This window comes from Bufo bufo, chromosome 3 (assembly GCF_905171765.1).
Source record: "Bufo bufo chromosome 3, aBufBuf1.1, whole genome shotgun sequence".
Classification (NCBI taxonomy): domain Eukaryota; kingdom Metazoa; phylum Chordata; class Amphibia; order Anura; family Bufonidae; genus Bufo; species Bufo bufo.
The window spans coordinates 612,251,052-612,278,751 of NC_053391.1; positions in this window are offsets into that span (position 1 = coordinate 612,251,052).

A 27,700-nucleotide genomic window follows, 5' to 3' on the forward strand; every position below is an offset into this window, starting at 1 on the left:
ATTCCATTAAAAGATCGAAGCGCTGACATTGATAGTTACTTACCAACTACTGCCACCTTGTCTATACTGCAACAAATTGCTGTGAACTTGGATACATATATATATTCTCTATTCTCCTATTCTATACTGCTACAATTATATTAGAATATGGAAGTGAACTGAACTTGTCTTATTCCCCTCTGTGAATTGGAACACTATCTAACTCAGGTGCTGCTACATAAACTATGATATTTATGGGATATTAATTTATTTGTTTGTGTATGCTCCTGGATCTATCACTATTTAAAATGTATTGCTATCTTTTATTCATTGCTATTTTTTATTGCTGGTCATTATTTTAGCAATTCTCCTGATTTTAGTTAATAAACACGTACCCCACTTGTAAGGCCCCTTTCACACGGGCGAGATTTCCTCGCGGCTGCAATGCGTGAGGTGAACGCATTGCAGCTGCACTGAATCCGGACCCATTCATTTCTATGGGGCTGTGCAGATAAGCAGTGATTTTCACGCATCACTTGTGCGTTGCGCGAAAATCGCAGCATGCTCCTTTTTGTGCGTTTTCCAAGCAACGCAGGCGCCATAGAAGATAAGATGCCTTTATTGTCACTGTACAATACAATGTAATACAATGTACAATACAATGAAATGTTGTTTGGAGCAATCCTAGATGCCATGGACAGAGGAACAAGAACTGACATTTAAACTAAAGCATTATACTAGAAAAAAAACAAAACATTGCACTAGAAAGCATTACTATTCACAGTGCACAGCATATATATAGCAAGAGCAAGGTAGGAAGTGCTTATGACTATGTATACACACTGATCAGACACCACTGCAGACAAGAGATCATCATGGGTTCATGAATGCAGCAGTCACTTTCAGTCTGTGGTAGTTTCTATCCTAGGAAGGGGCAATAATCTCCGAGCATTTAGGAGACTGATTGCTTTGGGGTAAAAGCTGTTCTTCAGCCTAGTGATGCGGGCATGTAGGGCTCTAAGACGCCTACCAGAGGGTAGGGGAATGAAAAGGCTGTGGCCAGGGTGAGTTGGATCCCCGCAGATAATTTTTGCCCTGTTGCTGCAGCGAGCAGTGAAGATGTCATCCAGTCATGGTAACTGAGTACCAGTGATTCTGCCAGCCATTCTGATGATGCGCTTGAGGGTCTTCTTGTCCTCAGAAGAGCAGCCGGAGTACCCACTGTAATGTAGTATGTGATAACAGATTCTATGGTGCACCTGTAAAAATTGACTAGCACCTGTTTTGGGAGTTATGCTTTCTTCAGACTCCTCAGAAAATAAAGCCTCTGAAGGCCTTTTTTTGGTAATTTCTGTTGTGTTTTTTATCCATGACAGGTCCTGACTAATATGAACTCCCAAGAATCTGAAACTTTGAACTATCTCCACGTTTCCACCATTAATGCTAATGGGATTGTGTCCATTTTGTTTCTTCTTCCTAAAATCCAGAATTAGCTCCTTTGTTTTCTTGGTATTGAGTATGATGTTGTTGTTCTTACTCCATCTCTCTAGGTTCTCAACCTCTTCCCTATAGGCTGTTTCGTCATTGTTGGAGATTAGGCCTATCACGGTCGTGTCATCTGCAAATTTTATAATGGTATTGGTATTGTGAATAGGTTTACAGTCATTTGTGAAGAGGGAGTAAAGGAGAGGGCTCAACACACAGCCTTGCGGTACCCCAGTGTTTAGTGTTAAGGATGAAGAGAAGTGCTTGCCCATGCGTACGATTTGTGGTCTTTTTGTAAGAAAATCCAGTATCCAGTTGCACAGGTGTGAGCTGAGACCCAAGTTGTTCAGTTTCGTTGCCAACTTGTTGGGAGGGATGGTGTTAAAGGCTGAGCTGTAATCAATGAACAGCATCCGCACATAGCTGTCTCTCTGCTCCAATGTGACAGCGCAGTGTGAAGGGCAAGTGAGACAGCATCCTCAGTTGACCTATGTGCTCTGTAAGCAAACTGGTATTGGTCCATGGAGGTGCAGATCTTGCTATTCATGTGCCTGAGGACATGTTGTTCAAAGCACTTCAAAGCAATAGGAGTGAGAGCCACCGGGCGATAATCACTTAAGGTCTTCACCCCTGCCTGTTTTGGAATTGGGACAATTGTGGAGGACTTCAGGCAAGTGGGGACAATGGCCTGCTCTAGTGAGCTGGTAAACATACTGGTAAACACTGTTTTCAGCTGTTTAGCACAGTTTTTTAGGACTTTTCCAGGAACTTCATCAGGGCCAGCTGCTTTGCGGGGATTAACGTGGTTTAAGGCCCATTCTACCTCATGTGCTCTCAGCATCAGGGAACATGATGGAGCCTCTTGCTGGGCTAATTTGATGATAGGCAGCTCATTGTCTTTGTCAAATCGTGCAAAAAAATGATTTAGGTCATCAGGAGAGAGAGAATTTCCGGTGTTGATAGAACAGGTGTTGCTCTTATAATTCGTAATGGACTTGATACCCTGCCACATGCGTCGGGAATCAGAGATTGTAAAATGATGTTGTATTTTTGTTTTGTAGCAGTGCTTTGCCTCCCTAATGCCCCTCTTCAGATTGGACCTGGCTGTTTTGTACTCCTCTGGGTCTCCCTTTCGGAAAGCAATGTCACGTGCCTTCAAAAGGTTTTGGACATTTCTGTTTATCCATGGTTTCCTATTTGGGAAGGTCCGAATGATTTTGGTATCAGTGACATTGTCCATGCAAAATGTTATATAGGATAGGACAGAGGAGGCCTATATGTTTAAGTTTGTGTGATTTTCCTTTGTAGCTGCCTGTTTAAACAAATCCCAATCTGTGTCCTCAAAACAATTCTGTAGTCTCATTGTGGCTCCTTCAGGCCAAACTCTGATTGTATGCAAAGTAGGCTTAATCCTGGTGATAAGAGGTTTGTATGCTGGAGCTAAAAACAGAGAAATGTGATCCGACCTGCCAAGATGGGGGGCAGGTGATGCTGTATACGCATTTGCTATGTTGCAATAAACACGGTCCAATGTATTTCTCCCCCTAGTTGGGAATTTAACAAACTGGGAGAATTTGGGGAGCACAGTTTTGAGATTGGCTTGGTTAAAGTCACCCGCTAAGATGAACACTCCATCTGGATGGATATTTTGCAGACTGTTCGTAATATCATGCAATTTGGACAGTGCCAGCTTAACATTTGCTTGTGGAGGAATATAAACTACGGTAAGATACACGACTGTGAATTCCCTCGGTAAGTAGAACGGTCTGCATTTAAGTGTCATAAGTTCTAAATCAGCAGAGCAATATTGTTCAGCAATGACTGTGGAGGTACACCAAGCCTTATTGACATAAATACACACTCCACCTCCCTTATTCTTACCGGACTCAGCGGTTCGATCCATTCGGTAGACAGTCCGATCCGCAAGTTCAATAGCCTCGTCCGGGATGTTAGTATTTAGCCAGGTTTCGGTGAAAAATGAGGCGCAAGTGTTCATCCTATCAGATGAGATCCTCAGTCTCAGCTCATCGATCTTGTTCACTATAGACTGGGTATTTGCGACGAACAGGCTGCGTAGTGCTTGCTTGTTTGGGGGGGTTCTTTAATCGAGTATTGATGCCGCCCCTCTTGCCCCGCTTCTGCTTCCTTTGCCGTCTCCTTCTGTGCCGTCGCTTCGACGGTATAATCATCCAGTCGGGCACCGATGTCCTTAGAATCTCATCCGGGATATTAGGGGGTGGTGGTGGAACAGGACCTTTCATTCTGATGTCCAGTAGCTCTTGCACACTATACGCTGTAGCAAACTGAATACTCGCTGTGCTTAAAATTAAGGTAATAACTATGTAAAAAATAAGAAATTGGCATCTAAATGGAGAGCTCCAGGCTGCTGCATCCATGCGCGCTGCCATCTTAAAGGGGTAGAAGTGAATGGGGTTGCGTGAAAATCGCAAGCATCCGCAAGCAAGTGCGGATGTGGTGCGATTTTCATGCACGGTTTCTAGGAGATGATCGGGATGGAGACCCGATCATTATTATTTTCCCATATAACATGTATAATGAATAATGTTTCATCTGAAGTCGATTCGCTCATTCCTAATCAAGAGCATAGACAGTACATTTGACTGATCATACTGCTTTGAAATTTTTTTGCACAAAATTTTTAAACCCCTCAAAAAATTGCTTCTGTTAACAGCATTTTGCCCCATAACATGTTCTACAACAGTATCGCGGCCCACATACAGTAATCTAGTGTGGGGTGCCATGTCATAGACTTAGGCCTCATGCACACGGCCGTTGTTTTGGTCCGCGTCCGAGCTGCACACCCATTTACTTCAATGGGGCTGTCCGCATCCGTTGCTCCGTTCCGCGGCCCCGCAAAAAAAAAATAACATTTCCTATACTTGTCCGCAAAACTGACAAGAATAGGCAGTTACATAAATGTTTGCGGACCGCAAAAAACTACACGGTCGTCTGCATGTAGCCTTAGGTTGCCCCTACAATCGCTGATACGATTCTTCTAGTGGAGAACTTTGTCCAATATATGGCATCTTAAAAAGCCTACTAAAACATTTTGTAACATTTGTCACATAAATTAGCCTAAGTGAGAAATGCCAGAGCATGCTGTGTTTTAAAAAGAATGATATGTAGCCTACAGTATATCTAGTTTAAGGGGGAAATTTATCATCAGGATAATATTTGAAGGTGAGGAATGTGTTAAGTCTGGAGTTTCTTACATCAGTCCTAAAGTGCATCTGTCAGCAGATTTGTACCTATGAAACTGACTGACCTGTTACATGTGCGCTTGGCAGCTGAAGGCGCTTTTCTCAGCAATGCGGGCACATATCAACATGGAACCAACACAGATGCCTTCAGCTGCCAAGTGCACATGTAACGGGTCAGCCAGTGTCATAGGTACAAATCTGCTGACAGATGCCCTTTAATTATAAATTTCTCGCTTCTTGTATAAGCAGCTCATACTTCTAGTTTATAATTTTTTTGCATTTTCGCATATAAGTTAAAATTTGAAAATGTCATTTTTGCTCTACTATTTTTCACAAGTTCTGGGTCCAGTAATATGAAAAAAGGAAAAATAAGTTTTATATGTTTAACCAGCAAATGTGCAAAAAAAGTCTCAAGTCCCAACTTTTTAAATGCCATTGCAACCACATTTTATTGCAAGTGGCATTTCTACACCATCTTTGCCACTTTCCAAAAAAGGGGTGTAGTGAGGACGGGGAGAGGGCGGGGTAATCGGGCCTGGCACAGTTATCTTCATTTACACCAGTTTTCAGGTGTAATTGAAGAAAGAAAGAAATCTATGGCAACTTAGAGCTTCCGTAGATTTCAGTTTAGGTGCACAGACTACTGGAGGCCGTGCCTAATATATTCCTCGCCATAAACTAGGCATATCCTCCAGCAGCACAGGGGATATCAAGACCGATGTAGAAAATGCTGTTCTTAATAAATTTCCCACACCAACTTTTGCAGGACAACTAGGGAGGGTATAATAGCTAAAAAAAACCAATTTTTTTCAGTTAGTCCCAGTTCCAATGCCGTGGCTTCCATCTCTGCTACTTCTGGTCCCTGCGAGACCGTAAGTTTCAGGCACACCTTAGTGCGGAGGCCAGTGATTGGCTGACAGTAGTCACATGCATATAGATGGCACATCACACTTCCTGTACGGCGGGAACCACAAGCAGAGGAGACGGGAGCCACATGCTGGAACTGGGACCCACTGAAAGAATGTGGGTAATTTACTAACTGATATACACTCACCTAAAGAATTATTAGGAACACCTGTTCTATTTCTCATTAATGCAATTATCTAGTCAACCAATCACATGGCAGTTGCTTCAATGCATTTAGGGGGGTGGTCCTGGTCAAGACAATCTCCTGAACTCCAAACTGAATGTCAGAATGGGAAAGAAAGGTGATTTAGGCAATTTTGAGCGTGGCATGGTTGTTGGTGCCAGACGGGCCGGTCTGAGTATTTCACAGTCTGCTCAGTTACTGGGATTTTTACGCACAACCATTTCTAGGGTTTACAAAGAATGGTATGAAAAGGGAAAAACATCCAGTATGCTGCAGTCCTGTGGTCAAAAATGCCTTGTGGATGCTAGAGGTCAGAGGAGAATGGGCCGACTGATTCAAGCTGATAGAAGAGCAACGTTGACTGAAATAACCACTCGTTACAACCGAGGTATGCAGCAAAGCATTTGTGAAGCCACAACACGCACAACCTTGAGGCGGATGGGCTACAACAACAGAAGACCCCACCGGGTACCTCTCATCTCCACTACAAATAGGAAAAAGAGGCTACAATTTGCACGAGCTCACCAAAATTGGACTGTTGAAGACTGGAAAAATGTTGCCTGGTCTGATGAGTCTTGATTTCTGTTGAGACATTCAAATGGTAGAGTCCGAATTTGGCGTAAACAGAATGAGAACATGTATCCATCATGCCTTGTTACCACTGTGCAGGCTGGTGGTGGTGGTGTAATGGTGTGGGGGATGTTTTCTGGGCACACTTTAGGCCCCTTAGTGCCAATTGGGCATAGTTTAAATGCCACCGGCTACCTGAGCATTGTGTCTAACCATGTCTATCCCTTCATGACCACCATGTACCCATCCTCTGATGGCTACTTCCAGCAAGATAATGCACCATGTCACAAAGCTCGAATCATTTCAAATTGGTTTCTTGAACATGACAATGAGTTCACTGTACTAAAATGGCCCCCACAGTCACCAGATCTCAACCCAATAGAGCATCTTTGGGATGTGGTGGAACGGGAGCTTCGTGCCCTGGATGTGCATCCCTCAAATCTCCATCAACTGCAAGATGCTATCCTATCAATATGGGCCAACATTTCTAAAGAATGCTATCAGCACCTTGTGGAATCAATGCCACGTAGAATTAAGGCAGTTCTGAAGGCAAAAGGGGGTCCAACACCGTATTAGTATGGTGTTCCTAATAATTCTTTAGGTGAGTGTGTGTGTGTATATATATATATATATATATATATATATTTACATATGTATTTATGAATGATATGAACAGTCGACTTTAGGTTTCATTGTTAGATAGTTTGTAAGAATAGAAGGTATCAGAACAGATCATTAAAGAGGTAATGCAATGATTAATGTAAAAAATGAAAATCCGACATCATATAGTACATGACAATCTCTTTCGAACAAAGCCAGAACTGGCCTTGTACCCCACATGGATCCAGAGATCTCCCGATTCATTGTTCCAATTGCTTTGCTAGATTTAATACAGGCTGGCAGCCCAGGAGGGATTGTGTCCTTTCTTAGGTGTGTGCCCTTTCTTAGTGGGTGTGTCCTTTCAGCTCTATCTCTTTCCTTGTAACTGGCACAGCTTCTAACAGAAGATATAGTATAGTAAAATAATATAATTCTTTTCCCACTAGTGTTAATAAGTTGCGACAAATATTCATTGTTATATTTATGTAAATTAGGTGTTTGGAGCACAATGGGGATAGCCATAGCACTACGAGCACCACTAGTGCAACTCCCTCTGTGGCCTCTGTGCCCCCCCTCCGCTTTCAGTGTCAGGACAGGACATCTATTACATTCCTATGTTCCTGCAGCAGCGCCATGGCCCAGTGACTTGGTACTTGTGCAGTGAATTGGATGCTGCCTCTTGAGCTTGGAAAGCAGCAGAAGATCCATTGTGCAAGCATCCAGTTGGCTCAGTGACTTAGCGCCTGCGCAGTGGATCAGATGAGCACTGCATTCTGAGCTCATCAAATCTCAGAGCCTTGGTGCTGCCACGAGAATACATCTCGTCCAGCCCTGTCACTCAAAGGGGAGTGGGGTGCTACTAGCACAATGCTTCCTACTAGTTCCAAATGCCTAATTTACATAAATATGAAAATATATGTTGGCACTTAATAACCCTAGCAAGGAAAGAAATATATCGGTTTACCCAGCGTGACCAACCCTAGCAGGCCATATGCCTGGTTTAATAGGGTTTATCATTCAGACAGAAGCACTTCAAACTGAGCGCGTGTGACTACCACAGGGGACAGAGAAATAAGGAAGAGAACAAACAACAGGTGGCGCTATACAGATAGATTTCATTGAATAACTCGGCTATACTAAATTTTTAATTACCGTACATGCAATTGCAAAAGTATTCAGATCCAGGTGCTGGTTTGAAAAATTTGGAATATTTTTCATGCGACAACCCCTTTAAGAGAAATTGTAGTATTTACAATCAATTAATGTCCTGAAATTCCCATTAAAATAATGTATGTCTGTGAAACGCCCCATGTATTGGATTGGTTTAGGCTCAAGTAAATATACAAAGAATTGATATTTCTGGAGGGAGACGTTCATTTAAAAGATGCCTTCATTGCTGTATTAGACCAGACAAAATGAGTCACTTCACTTTAAAAAGCGACTTTGTTCCCACAGCATAATCAGGACTGTATTGCATGAAGTCATCTCTATTTCTGAAATAACTACTTAATTCAGATATAAAACGTATGGCTAGCAATGCGCTGCCTCTCATAAAACATGATTGCTTTTACTATGAATTATTGGCATGCTTTTTTTTATCATTAATTTATTGCTGTAAATCCCTTTGATACGGCGTAACGATTTGGACCTAATACATCATGCACGTCTTTAAATAATGCTGCAATTGGGAGATCTCTCTTCTTACAATGTGTTACAGTTCAAGTCCCATTTTGACCTTTCGAGCATAGAATGCGAGTGTTTGTGTAGTCGCCGCTGCAGAAAGTATTGATTCCCATACTGTATTTAGAGAAGAGCAAGTTGCTTCTTGTTGTTGATACCTTATGGTTACAACAGAGGTTTTGTTCTCAGATGAAGGGTTACTATTGTGCCAAGTGACCTGCTGAAGCGTGACAGAATGGGAGCCATGCATTTTATGCCAGATACACAGAGGCACATGCATGACATTTATTAGAGTACAGTCCCTAAAAGGGATAATTTCTATGTGGATTTCTATAAATTTAAAATATGTATTTAAAGGAGTATACTTTCAGGTGCTTACAGTAATGACACCATGTGCAAAGCAATATTGTGTATAACAGATAGAAAATGAGTGTATCATTGTATCCTTGCCAAGGTTTTACTGTATTATGCTTTTATTTTTGTTGTCTTAAAGAGGTTATTACACACTTTCCAGATTTTGATTTATGAAAAATGTTGAAACTCGTGTATAATTTTCTTTTCATTTCACACATACTTGCTACTTTGTGTTGGTCTATCACAAAAAATCCCAATAAAATACATTTAAGTTTGCGAGTGTAATACGAAAAAATGACAAAAAGTTCAAGGGGTATGAATACTTTTGCCAGTGTCATGGTCCCTCAGGTGACTGAAGTCAGGAAATCAAGGAGATTGGCTGAGCGTGGAGGAATCTAACAGCCTCTTTGATTTCTCTTGATTCAGTGTTGATTGGGTTAATGACCACTTCCCTTTTCTCAGCTGTTGCTCAGTGGTCATCACTTCTACTCTTTATAGTCTAACCCCACCCTTATGACTATGCGGTTGATAGCTTCATTTGGGTTTGGCTGAGCTGGTGTGAGATCCTCTCTGGTGTTCCTGTTTTTCTATCTCTACAGAAGTGTTGCGTTTGTTTGTATTTGTTATATTCCCTGTTGTTGTATCTGAGCCTGAGACAGAGACTTCCATTCGTCCATCTGGGGAGGAATGGGTTGTCTCTGGTTCTATACTTATTCCAGGGCCTTATAGGGAAATCAGGGCCTAGGTATCCTGCTTATGAATATTCCTACATTCAAGGTCTATTCATATTGATAGGTAGTCAGGGCCCGGATTAGGGTTGTCTAGGAGGTGACCTGTTTCTTCCCTAGTTTCCAGGCCTAGTTACTGTTCTCCTTCCCTCCTGTGTTCAGTGTGGAGTTTTCCCCCCACACTAATCGCGACATTATCAACCACCACAAAAACCGCCATTTCGTTCAGGTCAGTGCAGCTATGAAACCTATGTCTGTACTGGTCGAACAGCGGCAGGGACTGTCTTTGGAGGTAGCTGACCTCCGCGCGGACAGATTTTCTGGGAGTAGTGACAATTTCATTCAGTTCAGAGAATCGTGTAAATTGTACTTTAAACTGCGTCCATACTGTTCTGGGGATGAGTGTCAATGTGTGGGTATGATCATTTCTTTGCTTAACCCCTTAAGAACTTGACCCTATTTCACCTTCTGGACTTGGCCATTTTTTGCTAATCTGACCAGTGTCACTTTAAGTGCTGATAACTTTAAAACGCTTTGACTTATCCAGGCCATTGTAGGCCATTCTGAGATTGTTTTTTCGTCACATATTGTACTTCATGACACTGGTAAAATGAAGTCAAAAAAATTCATTTTTATTTATAAAAAATACCAAATTTACCAAAAATTTGTAAGAAAATTGCAAATTTCCAAGTTTAAATTTCTCTACTTCTATAATACATAGTAATACCTCCAAAAATAGTTATTACTTTACATTCCCCATATGTCTACTTCATGTTTGGATCATTTTGGGAAGGATATTTTATTTTTTGGGGATGTTACAAGACTTAGAAGTTTAAAAGCAAATCTTAAAATTTTTCTGAAATTTTCAAAAACCAAATTTTTAGGCACCAGTTCAGGTCTGAAGTCACTTTGCGAGGCTTACATAATAGAAACCACCCAAAAATGACCCTATTCTATAAACTACACCCCTCAAGGTATTCAAAACTGATTTTACAAATTTTGTTAACCCTTTAGGTGTTCCACAAGAATTAATGGAAAATAGAGATACAATTTCAAAATTTCACATTTTTGGCATTTTCTATTTGAATAATTTGTTTCCAGTTACAAAGCAATGGTTAACAGCCAAACCAAACTCAATATTTATGGCCCTGATTCTGTAGTTTACAGAAACACCCCATATGTGGTCGTAAACCACTGTACGGGCACACAGCAGGACGCAGAAGGAAAGGAATGCCATACGGTTTTTGGAAGACAGATTTTGCTGGACTGGTTTTTTTGACACCATGTCCCATTTGAAGCCGTCCTGATGCACCCCTAGAGTAGAAACTCCATAAAAGTGACCCCATCTAAGAAACTAAACCCCTCAAGGTATTCAAAACTGATTTTACAAATGTCGTTAACCTTTTAGGTGTTCCACAAGAATTAATGGAAAATAGAGATACAATTTCAAAATTTAACTTTTTTGGCAGATTTTCCATTTTAATAATTTTTTTCCAGTTACAAAGCAAGGGTTAACAGCCAAACCAAACTCAATATTTATGGCCCTGATTCCTTAGTTTGCAGAAACACCCCATATGTGGTCGTAAACCGCTGTACGGGCACACGGCAGGATGCAGAAGGAAAGGGATGCCATACGGTTTTTGGAAGGCAGGTTTTGCTGGACTGGTTTTTTGACACCATGTCCCATTTGAAGCCCCCCTGATGCACTCCTAGAGTAGAAACTCCAAAAAAGTGACTGGATCTCACAGGCTCGTCATCGGAAGGCAACGCGATGCCTTCCTTAGACATCGCGCTGCCTTCCATGCCATCGGTCCCCCCTACAGCCGCATGGGCACCGCCGCCCGCCGCTGCTGCACCAGGTAAAAGCCGCAAACCGCAGGTCTGAATTGACCTGCGGTTTGCCGCGATCGCCGACACGGGGGAATCACGGGACCCCCCCGTCGTTGTGACAGGATGCCCGCTGAATGATTTCAGCGGACATCCTGTTCCGATTAACCCCCTCGCATTTTAAAGTTAGGACGTACCGGTACGCTCTGGGTCCTTAAGGACTCGGGAAACAGGGCATACCGGTACGCCCTAAGTCCCTAAGGGGTTAAGGATGATGCACAGTCTTGGGCTTTTTCTCTGCCAACCGGATCACCATCCCTCCAGTCGGTAGATGAATGTTTTAGAGCCTTGGGTCTTATTTATGATGACCCGGATCAGATCTCTCAGGCTGAGACCAAGTTACGTGGTTTACGGCAGTGAGAACTCTCCGCGGAGATCTATTGCTCTGAATTTAGGAGATTGGCTACGGATACGGAGTAAAATGATCCTGCTCTCAGTAGCCAGTTCTGTCAGGGTCTATCAGCCATGTCCCTTGCTGTACGTCTGGATAGACGCCTGAGCGGGGGATCTAAGGGTCCTGATCCTCATGACGTACTGTTAAATAAGGTGGTGGCTTCCTTTGACACTTATGGTAAAGAGACACTTGTGGTTACACCTTGTGAGGAGCCTATGCAGTTGGGGGGAGCTACTCCTGGGACTGCTGGTAAGAGCTCTGGTCATATGAAGGGAGTCTGTTTTTGTTGTGGAAAGAAGAGACATTTTGTGTATATTTGTCCGTACATTCAGCGTCAAGGTGTCAACAAAAAACAAAAAAAACGCTTAATCCTCAAATTACTATTGGTGGTGTTGGTGGGGAGCAAGAAAACTTGCTTTTGTCATTTACTGGTAGTACCCGATGTCTCCTGTTTGCCGGGGTGGCGCTAGAGTCCAAAACTGTGGAAATTGAGGTATTTATCGACAGTGGGGCTGGGGTTAACCTGATTGATGGACAGTTTGTTCGTATTAATGCGTTGACTACTAGTACACTAGAGAGAAGCATTTCTGTCTTTGCAATTGATTCTGCACCTCTTACCCAAAAATGCCTTTCTCAGGTGGTAAATGACATCCATTTAAGAGTGGGTGATTTCCATCAGGAATGGTGTCTCGTGTTATGTGTTGGAGGGTCTGCCTGCTCCGATGGTTTTGGGCTTACCATGGTTAAGCAAACATAACCCTACCATCGATTGGCAAGCGAGACAGATTCTCGATTGGAGTGATTTTTGCATGGACAACTGTCTTAGGCCTCATGCACACGACCGTATTTTGTTTCCGTGTCCGTTCCGTTTTTTTTGCGGATAGGATGCGGACCCATTCATTTCAATGGGTACGCAAAAAACGCGGACAGCACACCGTAAAAAAAATGCACGCATCCGTAAAAAAACAGATCCGCAAAAAAAAAACGGATGCCATACGGAACATCATCCGTTTTTTTTGCGGACCGCAAAACACATACGGTCGTGTGCATGTAGCCTAGATGCGTCTTTCTCTGTACCCTTGTTCATTTCTGAATTTTCTGATATGTTTTCCGAGAGTGGTAACCAGGAGTTACCCCCGCATCAGGAGTATGATTATCCCGTCAATCTTATTCCTGGAGCTAAACTGCCCAAATCTCGGTTGTATAATCTTTTGGAGCCCGAAAGAAAGGCTATGCGAGAGTATATCACCGAGAGCTTGGTGAAGGGTCATATCAGACCATCCAAATCCCCAGTGGCTGCTGGGTTGCTCTTTGTAAAAAAAAAAAGATGGTACCCTTAGACCATGTCTGGACTTCCGTGAGCTCAACCGTATTTCCGTCTGTGATCCTTACCCCCTTCCTTTGATTCCGGATTTGTTTAGTCAGATTGTCGGTGCCAAGGTGTTCTCTAAATTGAATCTGAGGGGGGCATATAATCTGGTAAGGATCAGGGAGGAGGATGAGTGGAAGACCGCATTTAATACCCCTGTGGGTCATTTTGAAAACCTGGTCATGCCCTTTAGGTTAAACAACGCTCCAGCGGTTTTTCAACACTTTATCAATGACATTTTTCAAAATCTGGTGGGGAGATTTGTTGTTGTATATCTGGATGACATACTAATTTATTCTCCAGACATGGAGACTCATAAGGATCATGTGAGACAGGTGTTACAGATCCTAAGAGAGAATAAATTGTATGCAAAGATGGAAAAATGCTGTTTCGGAAATGCAATTCCTGGGTAACCTGCTCTCACCCTCAGGTTTTCGTATGGATCCCGAGAAAGTCCGTGCGGTGTTGGACTGGGATCAACCCGAAAATCTGAAAGCGCTTATGCTTTTTTTGGGATTCACCAACTACTACCGTAAATTCATCCTGAACTATACAACTGTGGTTAAACCTTTAACAGACATGACTAGGAAGGGGGTCGATTTCTCTGTTTTGTCTGAGGAGGCATTACAAGCCTTTTCTGCTGTGAAGGAATATTTTGCTTCAGCCCCTATTCTGGTGCAACCAGACGTGTCTCAGCCATTCATTGTAGAGGTTGACGCATCCGAGGTAGGGGTGGGAGCAGTTTTGTCGCAAGGTCCTTCACCAAGTAAACGGCGCCCATGTGCTTTTTTCTCTAAAATGGTAATTATAGTAATTACTGATCTAAAAAATCTGGCTTACCTTGAGTCGGCTAAACGACTGAATCCAAGGCAGGCCAGATGGTCGCTGTTTTTCACCAAATTTAACTTCATTGTCACCTACTGCCCTGGGGTTAAGAACGTCAAGGCAGATGCTTTGTTGCGCAGCTTTCCTGGGGGGGGGGGGGGGGGTATTTCAAAATATACTAGTCCTATTTTGTCTGAAGGGGTAGTCATATCTGCACTATATCCTGATCTTGAGGCTAAGGTGTTGGAGGCTGAAGAGGATGCTCCGGACTCTTGTCCCCCAGGGAAATTGTTTGTTCCTTCAGACTTACGTCATACGGTATTTGAGGAACATTATTGTACTGTCTTGGCTGGACACTATGGGAGTAGATCCACTGTCGATCTCATCTGGTGGCCGGGGCTGCGTAAGTGTGTTGAGGACTATGTGTCAGCCTGTTGTACCTGTGCTCGTGCTAAGGTGACACATACTTGGCCTTCTGGATCTCTTCTTCCGTTACCCATCCTGTCCAGACCCTGGACGCATTTGTCCATGGATTTTATTATGGATTTACCAAATTCTTCGGGGAAAAACGTGATCCTGGTGGTAGTTGATCGGTTTAGCAGAATGGCGCATTTTATAGCATTGCCTGCTCTACCTAATGCCAAGACTCTTGCACAGGTGTTTATCGATAACATGTGAAACTACATGGCATTCCCTCTGATATGGTGTCTGATTTGGGGACTCAGTTTGTTTCCAGATTCTGGAAAGCATTCTGTACTCGACTGGGGGTACAATTGTCCTTTTCTGCGGCTTTTCCTCCTCAGTCGTACGGACAGACGGAGTGCACCAATCAGAATCTGGAGATTGTCACGGTCCCTGAGGTGACTGATGTCAAGAAATCAAGGAGATTGGCTGAGCGTGGAGGAATCTAACAGCCTCCTTGATTTCCCTTGATTCAGTGTTGATTGAGTTAATGACCACTTCCCTTTTCTCAGCTGTTGCTCAGTGGTCATCACTTCTACCCTTTATAGTCTCACCCCACCCTTCTGACTATGCAGTTGATAGCTTCATTTGGGTTTGACTGAGCAGGTGTGAGATCCTTTCTGGTGTTCCTGTTCTTCCATCTCTACAGAAGTTAAGTGTCGCGATTGTTTGTATTTGTTATATTCCCTGTTGTTGTATCTGAGCCTGAGACAGAGACTTCCATTCGTCCATCTGGGGAGGAATGGGTTGTCTCTAGTTCTATACTTATTCCAGGGCCTTATAGGGAAATCAGGGCCTATGTATCCTGCTTATGAATATTTCTACATTCAAGGTCTATTCATATTAAGGGCCCGGATTAGGGTTGTTTAGTAAGGGACCTGTTTCTTCCCTAGTTTCCAGGCCCAGTTATTGTTCCCCTTCCCTCCTGTGTTCAGTGTGGAGTCCATCCCCCCCACACTGATCGCGACAGCCAGGCACTGTATACTGTATGTTCAGCTTCAAATGTATGCCATAATATTTAGCTACACTATTCTCCTTTAAAAGCTTTGTTTGTGGGTGGGAATCACTCCATAATAAAGTACCGTATAGAGGCGCCATAAGTTGGCAGACAGAGCGCCGACCTTATAATCTCCTGCACATGACATGGTTGTGTACATGAGGTCTTAGTTTTGTACTGCTCACACAGCCTTGCAAATCAGAGCATAATATGTGAGTCAGGGGCATAAGGATTGCCAGGCAAAATAATGATAGAGTGAGCAATAAATACACATGCTGGGAGATGTTAGATACAAGTGAAGGTTCAGACAAGGCTAAGAATCCGCAACAGAAGGACAAAGTTGCAAGATACTGGGTACAAGGTTGAGAGACCGCACGGTAGAAATCGTTACACTGAGAGCTTAGGAAAAGAACAAGTCTCCTTTAAACGTCCTGGGTGTCTGACCAGTGGCGTACATATAGGGGTCACAGTTGCAACTGGGCCCGGCACTCCAGGGGGACCCCCCCCCCCCCCCAGGCCGCTGTACACTCTCTCACTCACACGGCCAGGCAGTTCCGTTTCCATAGTGAAGCAGGGAAACCTCTCTGCTCCCTGCTTCACTGATCTTCAGAGCTCAGGAGCTCCTCCTGCTGAAAGCCCGGGAATCTGCCTCCTGTCATCAGGGAAGAAGGTAAGTATGTTTGTTTTTTTCTAACGCTGCAGACTGGGGAGGAGGGGGGGGGGGTTTGATGGGCACAACTAGAGTGAGGGGGCACAAAATTTGTCATCTCTACTGAGGGGCACCTAATCTGCCCTAACTAATTTGAGGGGGCACCTAATCTGGCATAACTACTGTGAGAGGGGAAAATATGAAGGCATAACTATGAGTGGGCACATATGAAGGCATAACTTCTGAGTGGGCACGTAATCTGGCATAACCACTGTGAGAGGCACATATGTGGGCATATCTAATGTGAGGGGCACATAATCTGTCATAACCACTCTGAGGAGGCACCTATCTGGGCATATCTACTTTGAGGGGGCACATAACTAGGGATAAATACTGTGAAGGGGCACATAATCTGGCATTACTACTGTGAGGGGACACATAATCTGGCATAACCACTCTGAGAGGTCACATATCTGGGCATGGATTGTGTGTACGCCACTGCGTCTTACATCACGAGGAATTAAGTCTTAATGGACCTATGACCTTCTATTAGAAGTATGACTGGTGGCAGTGGACAAAGTAAGAAGATAGGGTGCCTGACATGGACTTAAAGAGGTTTTTCAAACTCACAAATGTACCTGTATGGTATGTTTCTGAATGCTCACCAAATGATGCCACCACAGATCAAAAATAGTACTTTTCCAATATCTTTCCCAAATCTGTGTAACAACTTTGGGGGTCATTCATTAAACAGAAATACACCTATATTAGGCTACTTTCACATCTGTGTATTCTTTTCCGTTATTGTCCATCATAGGAATTCAAAACCGGAGGAAAACGCTTTAGTTTTGTCCCCATGCATTGTCAATGGTGACCAAATTGAACCGAACGGAATGAAGTGCACCAGAATGCATTCCGTTCTGTTGCATTCCCATGTCGGACACAAAGCCGCTGCAAGCAGCATTTTTGAGTGCGTCATGGGATACTGATCAAGACAGATCCGTCATGAAACACAATGCAAGTCAATAGTGTCGGATCCATTTTCTCAGACACAAAAGAAAACGGATCTGTCTCGGTCATTTTAGAAATAATAAAAACGGATCTGTTCAATGGATGCAGATGGTTGTATTATCCTAATGTAAGCATTTTTGCTGATCCCTGATGGATCCAGCAAATACACTGATGTGAAAGTAGCCTTAGGTGTATTTGTGGCGCAGATTGTGGTGCAAAGGACCTTTGCACCGCAATCTGTGACTTTTCCCCGCTCATGCCAGGTCTAAAAAAGTGGGCCGGCAGGAAGCTGTCTTAGAAGTGGTGGTGAATCCACTGAAATTTTGTAGAGGCCGACACGTTTCTGTGCTTATGTTTTGTGCACTTCTTCAGGAGCCAAGGAGTATAGAAAAGCACCGGAGAACAAAAGCCTGCCTAAGCCGCACTTCTTTAGGTTGAGAGTCGGCGTGCTAAGTGGCTCTAGTGTGAGCCTCGGCACTAGGATGGCCGCCTAGTGGCGAGGCTCACACTAGAGTCACTTAGCACGCCGACTCTCAACCTAGAGAAGTGTGGCTTAGGCAGGCTTTTGTTCTCCGGTGCATTTCTATACTCCTTGGCTCCTGATGAAGTGCACAAAACATAAGCACAGAAACGCGTCGAACCTCTTGTGACCCACACTCTCTGCCAAGTTGCGCCTGTGTCTGGTTGCACACTGGCCATACCAACGGCACACTTATACTGGCTTTGAGTGGGGCAATGTTTGTATATATCACCACCAGTTAGTGCTGATGTCTGACTATCCATTAGCCACATCAGCAGGTCATTATACTGGTCCGAAGTGTGGCACCAATTTTTTTACTATCCTTAGTGGGTGGCAAGGTGCACAGCCATCCTCTGGGTGATAGTCCTGTGTCCAGACGACAAATCCACGCTAATTACTGAGCTCGGCACTGGATAATTCAGCCAGAGGTTTATAATAGTGGGCATCTATGTTATAGTGACACAGTACATGTCATCCAGTACTGATTGCCACATCAGATTGTGTCTAACGTCCGCATTTTATCCTCTGAGATCCCGGTAGTGTAGTGTGTTCACCATACTGGCAGCTTATCTATAGGGTTCATATACGATTATTATTCTACCTATTTAGTCAGTGTATACCACACATTACATGGGAATAAGCCTTTCGCAATTTTTTTGCTAAGTGAGAAATGCCAGAAAAAATGCCAGACCCAGCGCATGTTGTGTTTTAAAAGGAATGATATGTTCCCTATATCTAGTTTAAGGGGAGATTTATCATAAGGATAATATTTAAAGGAAAGGAATGTATTAAGACTGGAGTTTCTTTTTACACCAGTCTTAAAGGACATCTGTCAGCAGATTTTCACTGGCTGACCTGTCACATGTGCACTTGGCAGCTGAAAGCATCTGTGTTGGTCCCATGTTCATATGTGCTCACATTGCTGAGAAAAATAAAGTTTTAATATATGCAAATGAGCCTCTAGGAGCAATGGGGGCGTTGCTGTTACACCTAGAGGCTTTGCTCTCCCTGCAACCCTGCTGATGTACAATGCAACATATTTCTGGTGCACATATTGGAAAATGTGGAGACTCACCTGCAGCCCTCCTGCTCTTGCCCACTCTCTGCCCATTTTTGTAAAAGTGGCAAGAAAATACGAGACAAAATTAGTGACTTTTGTACACCAGGAAACTGATACATTCCCCCAAATCAGTTTTACTAGACTCTGAGCAGGTGTACTTTGTGCCAAATGTGTCAGATACAGTATGTTGTTTGCTAACACTTTTGTCTAGAAATGCTACTCCAATTTTTTTACGCCACCCCCTCAGATACATTTAGCTGTCTACTTGATGATGCCAGCCAACTATCCATTTTGCCTGCCAAGTGTTATCACCAACCTTAAATTAATATACAGTATATATATATTCTAGATTCTCATAAAATAATTAACTGTAGCTTATATTGATCGACGGCTCCAAATTCACAAAAAGAAATTCCATTGATTTTCCTGTCTGTCATAGTGATGGGTTAGGCAGGATTTTTTTGTTTTTTAATCAAAACTCCGCTCTAGGCATTGACTATGAGATATGAGGTAATGCAGGTTCAGATGCTGCTGTGTTTTTAAACACAGGTCAGTTCAGTCATCAGAATCAAATTACGAGTTAATAGTGAATCTCATTCATCTGACGCGCAAGTCCAAAAATTGTCACACAAATCAGGATGATGTCATGCAATGGATGATCTGTTAGGAAAGTCACCTTCAGACTCCTTGATACGAAACGAGAACATATGAGAAAGCTGAAAACAATCCTGTTTTATTTTGTCTCATTTGATGAATTCTGAGTAGGTGATGGCTTGTAAAAGTAACAATTAGTACAATATTTATATGCCAACGGAATATTGGATTTTACATTTACACAGCTTTATACATTTACTTTAATACACTGGTATTACTGTGTTGAAGCTGCCTACAAATCTGTAATTAAAAGTCATGTGTCAGGCGGATAACGTTGTGGATTTTCGTGCGTATATAGTTACGGATTTCACAAGCTACTTTGAATGTGACTGAAATCAACACTAAAAATGTATAGTATTTTTGCAAAAGGTAGGGCATTTAGCAAATCCATAGCATGTCTAGAACTCACTGCACGCTGCCTGTGAATCGGGTTTACTTAGGGTACTTTCACACTTGCGTTAAAGTTTTCCAGTATTGAGTTCTGTCCTAGGGGCTCAATACCGGAAAAAAACTGATCAGTTTTATCCTAATGCATTCTGAATGGAGAGCATTCCGTTCAGGATGCATCAGGACAGGATGCATCAGTTCAGTCCCTCTTACGTTTTTTGGACGGAGAAAATTCTGCAGCATGCAGCAGTTTTCTCTCCGGCCAAAAATACTGATCACTTGCAGGAATGGCGGATCCGCCATAAATTTACATTGAAGTGTATTAGTGCCGGATCTGGCATTAAGTGTTCCGGCATAACGGATCCGGCTTTCCGGTCTGCGCATGCGCAGACCTTTAAAAATGCAAAAAAAATTTATACTGGACCTGTTTTTCACCGGAGAGACGGATCCGGTGATGCAATGCATTTGTGAGACGGATCCACATCCGGATCCATCTCACAAATGCATCCGTTTGCGTCCGAATTGCAGGATCCGGCAGGCAGTTCCGGCGACGGAACTGCCTGACGGAATCCTCTGCCGCAAGTGTGAAAGTACCCTTACATTGTACCGTACTTTGATGCAGAATCTCGCTGCAGAGTCCACAACCAGAACGCCACAACATATATACAGTGGGCCAGATTTATCATTACTCTGACAGCTCACTCCACTTTCACATATGGCTAAAGTCAGTTTTAGCCAAGTCAGATTTATGATCGGCCCTTTAAGACTGTAATAAATGTTGTTTGACGGTAGCAGTTTATCCGTTAGTAAGCAGCTTTACAAAAGTCGCATATCTTTACGAAAAAGTCGCACGTCTTTACCAAAAAGTCGCATGTTCTATTAAAAAGTCTCAAAAGATAAGCATGGTCCTCACTGGAGTGAAATTGCGCATTTTTTTGCGACTTTTTTGCGACTTTTTAAATAGTCCCAATAGTAAATCTGTCTAGAGATTAATTTACATAAGAAAACACGCCCACTTTCAGAAAACTGGTGAGCATAGTGCAGAGCAGAAAAAAGTCACAAATTTGTGCGCAGGTTTAGCGTTTTCGCATTTTTTTTTTACTTTTTTACTCCATTATTCTGACTTGAGCCAATGATAAATCTGGCCCAATGTGTGAACCTTACTGAGCTGATATGGGGCAAGATGTTTTTTTATCTGTAACAATACTGTATTAAATGATCTCTGTTTTGAATGATTCTGGTACAGGCTAAAAACAATGCCACGTCTGTATCTGTAGCCTGTATTCACTTTTTCCAACACATTTTAGGTTGCAGAGCCCTCATAACTGTGTCATCTGACTCAAATGCCATATTTTTTAACGTATAAATACATTTCATAAATATTTTTATAAATCTGCTGTTTCACTATGATCCTAATGACACATCTTAATGACAATTACTATGTGTAGGGGCTCATGTCATACATGGGTATCTCTGTCTTGAATTGAATTCTCTAATCATGTTTTAAGACTCTTTAATAGTCAGACATTGACTTACTTACCTACCAGGTAGCTGTCTACTGGTGGCACAAGAGAGACAGTTTTCTTCCTAAAGAGGAGAGTATATTTGCATACATTTTTTTCCAAGGAACATTGTCAGTAAGACGTACTACACCAGTTCGATCTCTGCAAGAAAAGCCAATACCCACTGGGAGCTTACCCAAACAGAAAATGAGAAATTGTCTGCAGAGGGAACTAGACATAAAAGTCCTGTGATCACAGCAGCATCAGCAATGATTTAAGAAGTCAGTCTCTTATTCTATGCAGGGGATAGGAAGAAGGGAAAAATGAAATGTAGGGGTCAGTATATTATGACTGGCATTTCAGATGCCAGTCTTAATAGCAAACCTCTCTGGCGTATGATGTGCCACAATTATAAAGATGTAATAATTTTGGCCAATTGTTGAGAGTTCTGTGCACCAGAAAAATAAATCTACACCAGCAACAGAGCTGGCATAGATTTTCTGATTTAATGTGCACCAGTTTCCTGGTGCATACGGTATGTTGTTAAATGAACAAGACTGTGGATAACCTGTATGTGGCCTGCCTACTCCCACCCTCCCATTTTTGACAGTGGCTATGGAGGTGGAACATCTGAGCTTTGACTGGAAAGGTTTCATACAACTGCTGTACATGATGATCTAAGAGCTCTGTAAAGTTTTTATTTTTCATTAGAGGTATGCTTTAAAAATGTTTTCTGAGACTTTACTACTGTGATGACCTATCCTCTGGTCATCAGTATCTTATTGTGGGGGTCTGACACCCGGTACCCCCGCCGATCAGCTGTTTCAGAATGCACCGGCGCTCGCAGTAGTGCAACGACTTTCTCCCTGCTCACCAACCGTACATTGTATAGTGGCTGTGATTGGTATTGCAGCTCAGCCTCATTCACTTCAATGGGGATGAGCTGTGCCTATGCCATCCCCATATCCGCAGGATAGGTCATCAGTAGTACAGTTTCAGAAAGTCCCTTTAATGAACTATTGTTACAATTGTTTCATTGTGGATAACATATATATCTGGAAACCAAACCATAGCCTCTAGCATAAAGGAGGACAACCTCTCTGAAGCAATCTTTCACTGAAAGACCCATTTTGCTACACTTCATTCAATTTAAGGGCTATATACTATATTATTTTTTTTTTTATATTTTCAATATTTAAAGATGGCACACAAATAATATAATAATATATAATATAATATAAATGATTCCTATAAACCAGGCATCCTCAAACTGCGGCCCTCCAGCTGTTGTAAAACTACAACTCCCACAATGCCCTTCTGTAGGCTGATACCTGTAGGCTGTTCGGCCATGCTGGGAGTTGTAGTTTTGCAACATCTGGAGGGCCGCAGTTTGAGGATGCCTGCTATAAACAGTGATTAGAAAAACTGGTTCAATGATAGCAGTGGATATTTTCAGGGATACTATGATAGACTGAGTGTTACTTCTCAGTTCATCAGATTTCTTGGAAAATCATAAACACTGTCATAAGACACCATCTTCTAATAACATCTGAAAGGATCTTTGTGATGGAGCTAGACAAAGAGACCTTGTGAAGAAATACTTCTTTTTGGGAAAAATAAATGCCACATTTAAAGTAAACGCTATGCAATTAACAATTTACAGGCTAGTAAAACAAAACCACATAGTAAACCATAGTTAATAAATCAATATTACGTCTTACATCTACCTAGCAACAAAATTGCTAGGTGGCTTTTGGTGAACCTACAGGCAATTTTTAGGTAATGGCATACATAGCAATTCTGTATACCAGGGATAGTAAAACTCTCTGGCATTACCGGTAGTTTGACTGGCATACTACTAATAAAATTTAGAATAAAGTGATAATAAGATGCCCTCCACAAGACTGTAAATGATAAAGACACAAACCCCCAATACGACAGACAGCCACAGGACCCCTGTAAATGTGTAGACACAGAATACCAAAAAACATGACAGATACAACATAATTTATAGCTTTGGGACCCTCCTATTATGCATCTTGATCTCCTCATAAGGTAAAAAGAGTCTATATAGGCCCTCTCAGGCTTCTGTGCCTGGATGCAACCTTACTGTAATTAAAGGGGTTTTCTGGGATTTTAATATTGATGACCTATCCTCAGTATAGGTCATCAATATCAGATCGGCGGGGGTCCGACACCTGGCACCCCCGCTAATCAGCTGGTTGAAGAGAAGGCCGTGCTCTGTGTGAGCGCAACCTTCTCTTCATTGCCTACCTGCTCACCGTCGACATTGAAATGAATGGGACGGCTTGTAATTGCATCTGCTCGCCTCTGCGATGTCAACGGTGAGCAGGTAAACAATGAAGGGAAGGCTGCACTCGCATGGAGCACGGCCTTCTATTCAACCAGCTGATCAGCAGGGGTGCCAGTTGTCGGACCCCCACCGATCTGATATTGATGACCTATCCTGAGGATAGGTCATCAATATTAAAATCCTGGAAAACCCCTTTAATCCACTGGACACAGACTCCCAGTAACAGACACATCCTTAATAACAGTGACGGCCCCCACTTACCCAGTAACATTTAAAGGGATATACCTCCAATATACAGTGCCTTAAAAAAGTATTCATACCCCTTGAACTTTTCCACATTTTTTTACGTTACACCAACAAACATAAATGTATTTTTTGGGGATTTTATGTGAAAGACCAACACAAAGTAGCAAGTAATAATCAATAGATATGACACCGCGCTCTTCCCAGCCTCTATCAGCTCACGATCATACACTGAAGGTGTCACCGACACACTTGCCAATAGAATGCTCAGGCTGATGTTATTATTAATTTTAATTACCTGTTCCTTGGCGCTTCCTCCGTGTCTATTCCTTCCATGAGCCGACGTGGTGCTGGATGTCAGGCTAGGATAACTAGATTGCGGCTCGCGCCCCGGCCGGTGGCGCGATGCTGAGTGTATGCTTCGTACCTCGCGCGGATAGTAACGTCACTATACACACTACGGTGAGTAGTGGGTACCAAAATTTCTATCTACGCGTTTCGGATAGTACGCTGCCCTCCATCAGGAAGAGGAATCCGGCGCTGCTGCTTGGTACCTAATATTTATACACTCCTCTCTATAATCCTAATTCTTTCACTCCTCGTCTTTTGATTTAGGACTCCTAAATGCACACTCTCCATAGATCCCTACCTTATTCAAATGCAAACAGCTCAATCTCAGAATTTAACCCTCCAGGTGTCAGTGTGTCCATGTTGAAGATCCATTTAGTTTCTGCTCTTGATTAAATCTCCCCCTCTAGATCCCAATCTGATCAATTCGATCCCACAAAAGGTTGAGCCGTCAAATTTCCCCTCATGTTTCTCCATATAATGCCTCGACAAAGTAGCAAGTATGTGTGAAGTGAAAAGAAAATGATACATGGTTTTCAAAATTTTTAACCCTTTAGTGACCTGTCTGTATTGGGCCAGGAAATGTTTTTCATTTTTTCATTGTCATCTTCCAAGAGCTATAACTTTTTTTATTTTTTTGCATCTATGTAGCCGTATGAGTGCTTGTTTTTTGGGGGACAAGTTTTAATTTTTAATAGTGCCATTTTGGGGTACACATAACTTATTGATTTAACTTTTATTAACTCTTTCTGAGAGCGATATGGGAAAAACAGCAATACTGCCACTGAGGTTTTACATTTTGCAATGTTCATTTCTCGGCATAAATAACATGATTGCTTTAATCTCTGAGTCAGTACGATTACAGCAATACCAAATGCATATAGATTTTTTTATGATTTGCACAATAAAACCCCCTTTTTTTAAAAATTAGACAATATTTTTGCATCATTGCATGCCATGACCCATAATTTTTTTTATTTTTCTTTCTACAGAGTTGTTTGGGTGCTTGATTTTTGCAGGTGATTTGTAGTTTTTATTGGTATTATTTTGGGGTACATAACACTTTTTGATAGCTTTTTATTCCGATTTGGTGGCAACAAAGCAAAAAGCATCAATTCTGTCTTTTTTTTTTTACGACGTTACGACGTTCACTGTACCTTGTACGTATACAGCGATACCAAATATGTGGAGGAGATTTTATTTTTCCTATTTTTTCCATTGATTTCAATAGAACAAGGATGTACAGTATATTTTTTACTTGCAATTTTTCTTTATTTAATACTTTTTTAACCATTTAATAGTCCCACAAGGGGACTATAATAGGCAATCTTTTGATCACTTCTAAAAGGCAGTGCACTATTCCTATAGTGCAGTGAATTTTAATGTCAGTGCCTGACATTACAGAAATTGACCAGCAGCCTGCACCAGAGAGGCTCAGCCTGCTGTAAATGCTGGAGGCAGACTTGGGGCCTACACTAGGCCCCAGCCTGCCTCTACTGGCACCCGCACCCCGTAATCTCATTTGCAGGGTGCTGATGGGGATAGAGGGAGTCCACTCCCTCTGTAACCGCTTACATGTGGTGGGAGCCATTGCCCACAGCATGAAAGCATGCTCCTGCTGGTCTGGGCTGTTAGAGCAGGAGCACAACTCATATACCAGAGCCAAGCTCCGGCTCTCGACAGACGGAACGATCCGTGCAGAGCTTAGACTTGGCCACCATAAAAAAGCGATTGCCCAGCCTAAGGCCCCTTAGTGTCCGCCTTAAAAAGGTGTATTGGTAGTAACTAAGGGGTTAATAAATAAAAGTATGGAAATATTTGTCAATACTTGGTAGGACCACCTTTCTCTGCAATTACAGCTGCAAGTCTTTTGGGATATGTCTCTACCAGCTTTGCACATCTAGAGGCTGAAATTTGTGCCCATTTTTCTTTGCAAAATAGCTAAGCTCAATCAGATGGATGGAGAGTGTATGTGAACAGCAATTTTCAAGTCTTGCCACAGATTCTCAATGGGATTTAGGTCTGGACTTTGACTGGGCCATTCTAACACATGAATATGCTTTGATCTAAACCCATCCATTGTAGCTCTGGCTGTATGTTTAGTGTGGAAAGGTGAACCTCTGCCCCACTCTCAAGTCTTTTTCAGAACCTACCAGGTTTTCCTCCAGGATTGAACCTATATTTAGCTCCATCCATCTTCCCATCAACTCTGACCAGCTTCCCTGTGCTTACTGAAGGAAAGCATCCCCACAGTATGATGCTACCACCAGCATGTTTCACTGTAGGGATGGTGTGTTCAGGGTGATGTGTAGTATTAGTTTTCAGTCACACATAGCGTTTTGCATTTAGGCCAATAAGTTCTACTTTGGTCTCATCTGACCAGAGCACCTTCTTCCAAATGTTTGCTGTGTCCATTCACGGCTTGTGGCAAACTGCAAACGTGACTTCTTATGGCTTTCAAAAATGGCGTTCTTCTTGCCACTCTTCCATACAGGACTAATAGTTGTCATGTGGACAGATTCTCCCGCCTGAGCTGTGGATCTCTGCAGTTCATGCAGAGTGACCATGGGCCTCTTGGATGCTTCTCTAATTAGTGCTCTCCTTGCCTTGGCTGTCAGTTTAGGTGGACGGCCATGTCTTGGTAGGCTTGCAGTTGTGCTATACTTCTTCCATTTTTATATGATAGATTGAACAGTTCTCCGTGAGAGCTTGGGATATTTTTTAGAACTTAACCTTACTTTACACTTCTCCAAAACTTTATCCCTGCTGTGTTCCTTTGTTTTTATCATGCTGTTTGATCACTAATGTTCACTAACAAACCTCTGAGGCTTTCACAGAACAGCTGTAGATATACTGAGAATAAATTACACACAGGTGGACTTTGTTTATTAATTAGATTACTTCTGAAGGCAATTGGTAACACTGGAGAAGGAAGCAGGAGGAGAAAGGGTGCACAGAACTTTGGATTTTACCACCAAATATGTTACCATCTGCAGGGTGTTTTTTTTTTTATATCTTTGTGTATTTTGTTATTAGGCAGTACAGATAGTAGTAGGTTTTTATATGTGTACTGGTGCTCAGTTTAGGGTTTATTGTATTGTAAGGTAATCAAATCTGCTTTCCTTAGGGAATTCTATGCAGAACTTATTAAGACCGATGTTTTATATGCCAAATTTGATCTGAAGTGTGCAGGAGTAAGACATGCCAACTTTACTGAAAGGTGCACACCTCTTAAAGGAAACCTGTCACCATGAAAATGTAACGTGAGCTGAGCAGATTAATATAGTTTTATAGTAAAAGATTTTGTAAAACTTGCATTTTATACATTAAAAATTCCAGTTCATTCTGGGCTTTGAAGTCAAGGTGGCGGT